Source organism: Symphalangus syndactylus, chromosome 20, assembly GCF_028878055.3.
Source record: "Symphalangus syndactylus isolate Jambi chromosome 20, NHGRI_mSymSyn1-v2.1_pri, whole genome shotgun sequence".
Taxonomy (NCBI): domain Eukaryota; kingdom Metazoa; phylum Chordata; class Mammalia; order Primates; family Hylobatidae; genus Symphalangus; species Symphalangus syndactylus.
The window spans coordinates 50,546,518-50,556,722 of NC_072442.2; positions in this window are offsets into that span (position 1 = coordinate 50,546,518).

Genomic DNA, 10,205 nt, shown 5'->3' on the forward strand with positions numbered 1-10,205 from the left:
GAGCCTAGATCACGCCATTGCACTCTGGCCTGGGCAACAAGAGCGAAACTCCATCTCAAAAAACAAAACAAAACGAAACAAAATAAAAAACCTATCGCATACTATACTTATTACCTGAGTGACTAAATAATCTGTACACCAAACTCGAGATGAGCAGTTTACCTGTATAACAAACCTGCATATGTACTCCTAAACCTAAAATAAAAGTTAAACCCACAACAACAAAAAAGGAATAACCAAAAAGTGTCCAAATGTCCATCGGTGAATGAATGGATAAGCCAAATGTCATATATCTATACATTGCAATTATTCAGCCATAAAAAGGAATGAGGTGCTGACACATGCTACAACATGAATGAACTTTGAAAATACAGAATGACTGCACCCTGCCCTAAGTGAAACAAAAGGCCACATATTATAAAGTTCCAGTTATGTGAAATGTCCAGAATAGGCAGATCCATAAAACAGAAAGCAGATGGGGTAAGGGAAGATGTGGGGAGACTGCTTAACAGTACAGAGTTTCATTTTGGGGTGACAAAAATGTTTTTGGAAATAGATAGTGATGATGGTTGGAGAACATTGTGAATGTACTAAATGCCACTGAATTCTACACTGTAAAATAGTCACATGATTAATTTTATGTTATGTGAATTTTGCCACAATAAAAAAATGAATTGGGGAAAAATCTATATTATATATTTATAATATATAAATATATATTTTATTTTATTAAAAAAATTTTTTTTTCCAAGACAGAGTCTTGCTCTGTCACCTAGAGCCAGAGTGCAGTGGTGTGATCTCGGCTCACTGCAACCTCTGCCTCCTGTGTTTAAGCAATTCTCCTGCCTCAGCCTCCGGAGTAGCTGGGAATACAGGCGCTGCCACCATGCCCTGCTAGTTTTTGTATTTTTAGTCCGCCTCCCAGGTTCAAGCAATTCTCCTGCCTCAGCCTCCCGAGTAGCTGGGATTACAGGCGCCACCACCATGGCCGGCTAATTTTTGTATTTTTAGTAGAAACAGGGTTTGACCATGTTGGCCAGGCTGGTCTCAAACTCCTGACCTGGTGATCCGCCCATCTTGGCCTCCCAAAGTGCTGGGATTACAGGCATGAACCACCGTGCCCAGCCAGAAAAATATTTTCTTTAAAAGGTCATTGGCATCATTTAAGGTTGAAGTGCTCACAGTGTGCAAAACATTCAAAAAATGAAAATGCCATTGTGTTTATTTCAAAATAATAGTAACAATTGAAATTCTTTGCAACAGAAGGAAATCTAGCCATTGCTTCAGGTTACATTGTAATCATATTAATGATATTTTAGTTTTCAGATACATTGTTTGGTAACTTAAAAAAAATCCAAACTTTTTAAGGGAGTATAAAGTCTACTAGTTAGAATTGAATCTGCTGGATGCTATATTTCCAACAGACCCGGATGTTAACTCATTGGAAGCATGTGTATTGTTGCTAGCCAGTTAATCCATATGCAAATAGATTCAGATGCCCTGTGGAGCTGTGATAAAATAATTGCAGCAGTTGATTAGTTGCAATGTTCGTTTCTTTCTGGAAACTCAGTTTAGTGTCCATCTTGCAAGATAAATAATTAAAGGTGTGACTAAAAACGAAATACATTTCCAAATAGCTTTTCTCCTCTTGTCACCTTAGAAAGAAACAAGCTCTTTCCAACAATACTGCCAGTCTTGAAATCTATTTCTAACTCTTCTGGAAAGATAGGCTTCTTATAGTTACAGTTTATTTTCAATTAAAAAAAAAGGTCTTACTTAGCTTATTTGCCAATCTTTGTGCCAAATAACTCTGGGCTGTTTACAAAAATCAGAATCATCCACAAAGGACAAAAAATGTGTCACCCTCAGACATATTCAGAAGAATGTGCCAAAGGCTCTAGGAACAGTTCCAAAAGAGGTGTTAAAAATTTTTTTTGATGGGAAATATAATTTAAATAAGTGTTTTCCCTGCCAAGGTGACTACTCACTACTCAGGATGGGACAACGCCCATTTAGATATGTTTATTTAAAAATGTGTCACATTACTTGATGGTTAAACCTTGTGTTAATCCAGCCTTCTTATTACCAAACTCTCTTTTATCTCACCATCAGTACAAAATAGGTGGATTCTAACCCTTCCTTACAGATAAAACAGGCGTAGACTTTTCTTACCTTCCATAGGGAAAGGAATGGAATTCCCAAGCCCTCCCAAAATACAAATCCCTTGCATTTGTGTCATGTTTTAAATGCCTCAAAGCACTTTGACCTACTTTATCTCATTCTCTGCTCACGGTAGCCTGACTAGGAACACCCAGCACTAACCTCGCTCCCATTGAGCAAATGACTCTCTGAAAACCTCATTCACTGTGGCCAGTTGCAGAGCTGGAACTGGAAGCTGCTTAGTCCAGTGCTTTTTTTTTTTTTTTTTTTTTTTTTTTTTTTTTTTTTTTTTTTTTTTTGTAGGAGATCTCACTCTGTTGCCCAGGCTGCAGTGTAGTGGCACTATCATAGCTCATTGCAGCCTCAATCCTCCCACCTCAGCCTCCTGAGTAGCTAGGACTACAGGTGTGCCCTACCAGGCCTGGCAAATTTTTTTAATTTTTAGTATGTTGCCCTGGTTGATTTTGAACTCCTGGGCTCAAGTGATCCTCCTGCCTTGGCCTCCCACAGTGCTGGGATTATAGACATGAATGACTGCACCCTGCCCCAATGTTCTTGACTTTTTCTGTTGTTGTGCTTGTTGTTTAAGAGACAGGCTGTCACTATGTTTTTCAGGCTGGTCTTGAACTTCTGGCCACAAGCTATCCTCCCACCACAGCCTCCCAAAGTGCTGAGATTACAGGCATGAGCCACTATGCCTGGCCCCCCGTGCTCTTTGATGTACAGAAATTGCCGTAGTGCCCAGAATGCCCAAGTGTACGAATTTCAAACCTGAGACAAGTAGCTAACTGGACTTAACCTCCAGGCACCACAGAGTTCAGTACTTTCTTTATTATTTTTCCAGCCCCTTCCAGGCTGACTGCCATCTTGAAGTTCCCCAGCTCAGACAGATCCTGGTAAGATGTTCTTCACTTTGAACTCAGGCTCTGGTTTGTAAAATATTCCAGGTGGCTGATGGAGAAATAAGAAAAGAGGAGCCAAGCTTGTTTGTTTGTTTATTTGTTTATTTGTATGATGCACAAGCCCCACACATTATTCACTTACCATAAGGAAGATTTAAAAAGAAACCCTTTGTGTGTGTGTGTGTGTGTGTGTGTGTAATAAAATTTGATGTTTCCTTTACCAGAATAAGCCTCTCATGTGGAAAATTTTGTATGAAACTAGACATGTGGAATCGAATTGGTGGTGGTTTTGTTGTTGTTAATAACTGAAAACATGACTTTAATTATTGGTTGTATTTTTCTCAGCCTCCAAAAAAGACCTATGGGCTGCTGTTGACCAGCTGAGACCTCAGCTTCTCCAAAGTCAGAAGCTGGTACTGTCTTAAAGGCACACTGGCACTGATAAAATCCTTCTACCTTGCTTACTGCATCAAATAGCTTTAAGGGCAATCTGTATGTAACACTCATCACAAGGCTTTGCCTGTAAATCCGAGATTTGGAAAAACTCAAAACATCGTGCTCACCCCCTCTCCTTTATTTTTACTTACAGCTTTTAAAGCAGAGGGATACATTTTTAGTATTTTATTGCCTGTCAATGCGCTGCGCCTTGCCAGAAACAGATAACGATACTTTTAAATTATTTATGTATTTATTTTTATAAGACAGAGTCTCACTCTGTCACCCAGGCTAGAGTGCAATGGCATGATCACAGCTTACTGCAGCCTCCAACTTCTAGGCTCAAGGGGCCCTTCTACCTCAGCCTCCCAAGTAGCTGGGACTACAGACCACCACACCAGACTAATTATTTTATTTTTTGTAGAGACAGGTTCTCACTTTGTTGTCCAGGCTGGTCTTGAGCCCCGGGCCTCAAGTGAGCCTCCCACCTCGGCCTCAAAAAGTGCTATGACTACAGAGGAGAGCCACTGTGCCTGGCCTAAGGATGTTTGAATGTAAATTCTGTTTCTCCAGTGAAGTTCAAGTTGGCAGTCTCAATTCATTCCTCCATGTAAAGATCTTCTGCTTGCGACCCAGCAGCAGACAGCAGTTTTCTTTCCCTTGGAACACTGGATTAGCAAGCTTGGACCTGCCCCTGCCAGCAGCCACACTCCTGGCTAGCTTGCTCTGTCTACAGGTAGCATCACATGTCATGGCCTGTAGACCTGGCCTTTGCCTCAGTGCAAAATGCCAGGGCATGTCTGCTGGTTGAGTTTATCATCAAGCAGTAAGGGCTCAGAGGGTGCTGAGAAATGGTCCATGCAGCCTTTGTCAGACCATAACACGTGGGCTCCCAGTGCAAATAATATCATAAATTTTCTTTAAACTCCTGTGTCAGCTGCTACAGAAAAGAAAGGCCTGCTCACGATAGGATTCAGGGAAAGGCAGCAACTGCTGAGTCAGAATGACAGAATTAAAGGGCTTAGCAGATGAGGCACTGTAGCTGAGGTCCCTCATTTACTTTATTTATTTAGAAACAGGGTCTTGCTCTGTCGCCAGGCTGGAATGTAGTGGTGAGATCACTGCTCACTGCAGCCTTACCTACTGGGCTCAAACAATCCTCTTTCCTCAGCCTCCCAAGTAGCTGTGACCACAGGCACATGCCACCATGCCTACTAATTTTTAAATTTTTTGTAGGGATTGGTAGGGGGGGCGGGGGTCTCACTATGTTTCCCAGGCTGGTCTTGAACTCCTGGGCTCAAGTGATCTGCCCACCTCAGTCTCCCAAAGTGCTGGGATTACAGGCATGAGCCAATGCACCTGGCCCTCATTTACTTTAGTTATTAGCTTTCTCCTGGTTGTGGAAAGGTTATGCCAGGCCCAAAGAGGAGAAGAGGAGAAAATAAAAACAAAGGAAGGTGCTGGGTGTGTGGCAAGCAACAGTGTATTTGTGATTGTTTCCCCTTTCTTTGCTAATTAACAGAACTATAATAGGAAAATCTCCCTTAAGATAGTGAGATACTGGGTGTGGTGGCTCACGCCGATAATTCCAGCATTTTGGGAGGCCAAGGTGGGAGGATTACTCGAACCCAGGAGTTTGAGACCAGCCTGGGCAACATGGCGAGATCCCATCTCTATATCAAATATATACGTATATGTACATATATGCGTATACGTATACGTATATATGTATATATACAGATATGCATATAGCTGTATATATATGTATATGTATAATATATTTTTAAAGATAGCGAGGGAATCGACTTTTCTGTGGAAACCAGTATGGATCATATCAGATTTTTTTTTTTTTTTTTTGAGATGGAGTCTTGCTCTGTCACCCAGGCTGGAGTGCAATGGTGTGATCTCATTTCACTGCAACCTCTGCCTCCCGAGTTCAAGCGATTCTCCTGCCTCAGCCTCCTGAGTAGCTGAGATTATAGACGCGTGCCACCATGCCTGGCAAATTTTTGTATTTTTAGTAGAGACGGGGTTTCACCATGTTGGTCAGGCTGGTCTCGAACTACTGACCTTGTGATCCGCCCGCCTCGGTCTCCCAAAGTGCTGGGATTACAGGCTTGAGCCACTGCACCCAGCCCATATCAGATTGTTTGCTATTCATTTGGTTTTCCAGAGAAGGATGTAGTACAGTGGGGAGAACCCCAGGGAGAACTAGTTAATAGAACAGAGCGTTGCCTTTCTTATCTGTAAACGGAGTTACACACACAGATTTATTGTAGGATTAAATTATAGAACCCCCAGACTCAGTGTTTGTCCATAAATGGGAGGTTCAGTTTTAGATCTTTTGAGGAAGGAACAACAAAACTTCTTTAAAAGCCCTTTGAAGGTTTAGCAATGTTGTCATTGTCAGAATGCTCTCTCTGTATCTTTCCAAAGCCCTTCCTTTTATGGTTTAAACATAGTTGCCCTCGGCAGGGTGCGGTGGCTCACACTTGTAATCCCAGCACTTTGGGAGGCCGAGGCGGGCAGATCACGAGGTCAGGAGATCGAGACCACGGTGAAACCCCGTCTCTACTAAAAATACAAAAAAATTAGCCAGGCGTAGTGGCGGGCGCCTGTAGTCCCAGCTACTCGGAGAGGCTGAGGCCGGAGAATGGTGTGAACCCGGGAGGCGGAGCTTGCAGTGAGCCGAGATTGTGCCACTGCACTCCAGCCTGGGCGACAGAGCAAGACTCCGTCTCAAAAAAAAAATAAAATAAATAAAAAAATAAACATAGTTGCCCTCTTTCTCATGCTCAGGCTCACTCACAGCCACAGGTGTGTCCCCAAACAGGATCTGTTTCTGGTGGAAAGGGCCTGATGCAGCAATAAGAAAAAAAAATGCCTATTTGGAGTTGTATCCAGAATCTCTACTCTGAAGAGAGGAAGGATTTACTAATTCCCACAAGCCTAAGGCATCACTTCTTCAGCCAGAGAGCAGAGGTTCGAGTAGGGATGCTGGCACCATACAGTAAGAGCAAGAGCTTTTATCTGAGCGGGTGGGGGGCTTGTGCAAAAGGGGGGAAAAAGGAGTGGGTTTTGTATTCTTTTTTTTTTGGAGACGGAGTCTCACTCTGTTGCCCAGCCTGGAGTGTAGTGGCACGATCTCGTCTCACTGCAACCTCTGCCTCCCGGGTTCAAGGAATTCTCCTGCCTCAGCCTCCCTAGTTGCTGGGATCACAGATGTGCACCACCATGCCCGGCTAATTTTTTTGTATTTTTAGTAGAGGTGGGGTTTCACCATGTTAGCCAGGCTGGTCTCGAACTTCTGACCTCAAATGATCTGCCCGCCTCAGCCTCCTGAAGTGCTGGGATTACAGGCGTGAGCCACTGCACCTGGTCTGGGCTTTGTATTCTAATCTGGAAACTGGACATCATAATTTCAGAGGGTTTTGTAGGGGTTATATAAAAGAGCAGGCTATCCATGTTACCAGGTTTTCTTCTATCAAAGTTCTTATTGTCCAGTTGATGGACTGGTATCTATGCCATCAAGGTCATGGGCAATGGGGGGTGCCTCCTGGGCATGAATGTGGATGAGTCAGCCCGCACGTCCATGCTCTGTGCACTACTTCACCCCCAGCAGCTGCCACTGGACAGCCATCAGGCTTAGGATGGGCACATCAGAGGTGCAGTCCTCCTTCAGCACAGCCCTACACCCAGACCTTGGCCTGCTTGGATGAATAGCCTTGTAGTCCCCGGTACCTAGGGTTTGGTCTGAGGGGAAGTACAGGCTCTGGTAAGTCCCTTGGCCTTGCTCCATGCATACGGGTAGCACCAGGCGAGGGCCACAGCAGGATCCTCTAAAGCACAGGCAGGCAGGGGCCTCTGTTGCCTGGAGCTAAGAGTGGTACCGGCTGGGAAGACATAATGCAATAGCATCTAAATTGCCCCTGTTTGACAGGGGCTGAACTAGACCTCCAAGTTCCCAGACTCTCGAAATGGATCCCAATAGGGACACTGAATGCTCGGCTGAAACACTGAATTGGATTCATGCAGTAGCCAGAGCTTGGCAGGAGACTGTCTGTGCCCTTCCCGTGGGAGCCTGCTGAGGCTCCTGCTGTCACTCTCCTTCCCAAGGCTACCCGGCGCAAGAACCCAAAGGGCACTTTATAGAACAGCAGATACAAAATGCATTTTGGACTATCCCTCAGGTATTCTGTCACCCTGGATTTCTGCTAAGGGAAGAAAGTTATCCTGAAGGAATTAAACACACTTCAAGAGGAGGTGAGAGTTCTGCTCTGAGGTAGGGTGTGAAGCCCCTAAGGCTTTACCTCCTCCATGATTTATGAGCTAAGTGTAGGCATTCAGAAGAGTGGAAGGTGCAAGGTGCTCAGATTTATAAAGATTAACACTACAGACCAGGCGCGGGCTCAGTGGTTCATGCCTGTAATCCCAGCACTTTGGGAGGCCGAGGAGGGTGGATCATCCGAGGTCAGGAGTTCAAGACCAGCTTGGTCAACATGGTGAAACCTGTCTCTACTAAAAATACAAAAATTAGCCGGGCGTGGTGGTGCATGCTTGTAGTCCCAGCTACTCCGGAGGCTGAGGCAGGAGAATCACTTGAACCTGGGAGGGGAGGTTGCAGAGAGCAGCCTGGGGGACACAGCAAGGCTCCATCTCAAAAAAAAAAAAGAAAGAAAAAAAAGAAACAGACAAAATTAACACCTACTGCTTTAGATGGTTTTTTAAGGATCACAGATCCACAGAGACTGTGGGCTAATTTGTTCCAACAATTAAGGAATTGGGAAAAGGGATGCTATTTAATTCCTCTTGGGACAAACACTGTTCACCCGATAGACTCACCAAGGAGAGCAAAATGAGTTCTGATGGAAAATCTAAACAAACTACATACTTAACAATTTTATGTCTTGTTTCCTGAAAGATTTGATCCTCAATGGTCCTATTCTTAATTACTTAATCCTTGACATAAATGAGGGAACAAATAATAGTAGTGATCACTTTATCAATAGGGAGAAACGATGAAGTATTTCTACAACGCCTTTCCCTCCATCCCTCAACCTAGTCTTCTCTTAAAATAACAGCATTTTCCCTTTCTTTTCTTTTCCTTTTTTTTTTGAGACGGAGTCTCGCTCTGTCGCCCAGGCTGGAGTGCAGTGGCGCGATCTCGGCTCACTGCAAGCTCCGCCTCCTGGGTTCACGCCATTCTCCTGCCTCGGCCTCTCCGAGTAGCTGGGACTACAGGCACCCGCCACCACGCCCGGCTAATTTTTTTGTATTTTTAGTAGAGACGGGGTTTCACCGTGGCCTCAATCTCCTGACCTCGTGATCCGCCCGCCTCGGCCTCCCAAAGTGCTGGGATTACAAGCGTGAGCCACCATGCCCGGCTCTTTTCTTTTCCTTTCCTTTCCTTTCCTTTCCTTTCCTTTCCTTTCCTTTCCTTTCCTTTCCTTTCCTTCCTCCTTCCCTCCCTCCCTTCCTCTCTCTCTCTCTCTTTCTCCTTCCTTCCTTCTTTCTGCAGTGGCATGATTTTGGCTCACTGCAACCTCCACCTCCCAGGTTCAAGTGATTCTTGCGCCTCAGCCTCAGGGATTATAGGCACTCACCATCACGCCTGGCTAATTTTTGTATTTTTAGTAGAGACGGGGTTTCACCATGTTGGCCAGGCTGGTCAGAATGACAGCACTTTCTTAGGAATATTTTTTTTTTTTTGACAAATTACTCTCTTGGTTAATTTTATGTCCATCCCAACGGTGCCAGCCATTTTTCGAGTTTCACCAGCAGTGGTAGAAAACACACAAAGTTCTCCTTGTGTTTGGTTTCCAGTCCATCTTGCCCCCTCTCCCATCCTTTCCTTCCTCCCCCTCCATCCCAGCCCTTCCTTCCCTAGTCTCCTTTCCCAGGCTGCTCAAGATACCTTGCCTCTGAGGTTCTATAGCATCCTCGCTTCTTTCCATCACAGCACTTGTCACCCTAGATTGTAATTATCCCCTTCCTTGCCTACCACACCAGAATGTGGGTTCTTTGAAGAAAGGGACCAGCTAACTTATTCTGTATCTTCAGCACCTAGCATGGCGTATAATAAAGGCCCAATAGTGTTTTTCAAAATTTTTTACTTTTTTAGAGACTGCATCTCATTCTGTCACCCAGGCTGGAGTGCAGCAGCACAATCACTGCTCACTGCAAACTTGAACTCCTGGGCTCAAGTGATCCTTGTGCCTCAGCCTCATCACAGCTCACTGCAGCCTTGAACTCCTGGGCTCAAGTGATCCTCCTGCCTCAGCCTCCCAAATAGCTGGAATTACAGTTGTGCACCACCATGCCTGGCTAAGTTTTAAATTTTTTGTAGAGATGAGGTCTTGCTGTGTTGCCTAAGCTTGAGTGCAGTGATGTGATCACAGCCAGCTAATTTACTTTTTTTTTTTTTTTTTGAGACGGAGTATTGCTCTGTTGCCCAGGCTGGAGTGTAGTGGCATGATCTGCAAGCTCCGTCTCCCGGGTTCATGCCATTCTCCTGCCTCAGCCTCTGGAGTAGCTGGGACTACAGGCACCCGCCACCAGGCCCGGCTAATTTTTTTTGGTATTTTTAGTAGAGACGGGGTTTCACCGTGTTAGCCAGGATGGTCTCGATCTCCGGACCTTGTGATCCACCCGCCTCGGCCTTCCAAAGTGCTGGGATTACAGGCATGAGCCACTGCGCCCGGCTAAAAA